This window comes from Frankliniella occidentalis, unplaced genomic scaffold, assembly GCF_000697945.3.
Source record: "Frankliniella occidentalis isolate FOCC.00 unplaced genomic scaffold, Focc_3.1 Scaffold127, whole genome shotgun sequence".
Taxonomy (NCBI): domain Eukaryota; kingdom Metazoa; phylum Arthropoda; class Insecta; order Thysanoptera; family Thripidae; genus Frankliniella; species Frankliniella occidentalis.
This window is the reverse complement of record NW_026267254.1, coordinates 56,516-58,152: the sequence shown is the minus strand read 5'-3', so window position 1 is coordinate 58,152 and position 1,637 is coordinate 56,516.

Genomic DNA, 1,637 nt, shown 5'->3' with positions numbered 1-1,637 from the left:
GTAATACCTGTTATAACATGAAGTATTACTTTGTATTACCTTGTATTACCTTGTAATACTTGTAATACCTTGTAATACTATAATACATTGATATTACCAGTATAACCTGTATTACATATATTACCTTGTAATATATTCCTCTGTCCGCGTCTCAGCTGAGTTGTTCACCCCTCGGCTGGCACTTTGTTTTTAAGATATTAGCGCAAGTGTCACGCCTTGAATGGCACACCCTGTGTGCGGTGTAGTGTACACTGTACATTTCTAACGCGCATTACTTGGAGTAATATGCCAAAAGTTTAATCTGATTTAACAACACGATTAATATTGATACGGCTGTCACGGAGGATAAAACACAAACAGGGCCTGTTTCCAATACAACAGAAATTTGTATTCACGACCCATTATCATGCTTTGTCCATAAACATAATTTTCTTTGTGAAAATGATGTCAAAAGTGTCAAAATTAAAATATAATATTTTTGTGTGCCTTAAGCAGGTCATTCCAGAGTTCTGCCTTTGTTTTCTGTGTACCACCGCGTGATGGTAGTCCTACTGGAGAACCATTCATTCGAAATATTTCATGGTGGCGCATTGGTTCCCTCACTTGACTGATTCACCATGCGAATCGCCAACCCACGAGGGGTGGTCTCTGCAACCCCCCGTCGTCGCCCCCGCCCCTCCCTCCCCTCTCTTCCCTGACTCACCTGGTCATTCATTCATGGGTTTAGTCGATGAGGTGTCCTCCGAGTCGTCATTCCAAGGCCCATTTCTCAAACTTCATTGAAAAAGGCCATTGGAAGCCATTCTACCACAACGTCATTGTCCGGGACGCCCAGAGGTGACAAATACAGTTTTCCCAACTCTCACTGAAGTTTTGTCGGTTACTGATTAAAGATGTGAATATCTGTTGATTGCAACTTCTCGTTGATTGCAAGCTACAGGAGATGGTAACTGTATTACTGAAACAAAATAATAATAATGGCTCAATCAGTACACTCACTGCCCTATACTTAATTTCTGATCGATGACCGCCTTGCACATTCGTACTTTACGAATATTCTAATGCGCTTTCCTTCCTTCTGTGCAGTAGGTTCGATCGAAGCTTGGCGCCCGCTGACCGGAAGGACACGGCGGGGCGGGGCGCGGTAGGGCCGAGCCGGGCACGGCGTGCGGCCAGGGAGCGCCTGGCTATACCTGGGCCTGCCCTGCCCGGCCCTGTCAACACCTCGTAAAGGTGGGAAAGCGGGGGAGGGAAGAAGAAGGGGGGGGTGGCATTTATTTCACACCTCAGACAATAGTCGGTGCCGATCACTACACTTCGTAGAAGAAGAGGCGGTTGTCCGGGAGCAGGCAGCAGCCGAGGCAGCAGCAGCGTGGTGGCGTTGAAGTGCACTTCCGCATGCCTCGGCCTCACAGGGCAGCCGCCGCGCCGCTCTGCATGTACCTGAGGGGGGCCACGGAGCGGGACCAACCAAAGCGGGCCCGGTCGTCGCAGGTGTCAGCCTGCAGGCTTTGGTTGGCGCTTTGTCGTGCTTTGCTGTGTAGCGCGCAGGTCGACACCTTTGCTGCTGCAGAGGGCATAGCAGCAATGACAGAATAAACGTGTTTAAACATGATAGCCTCCGCCCCCTCTACCCC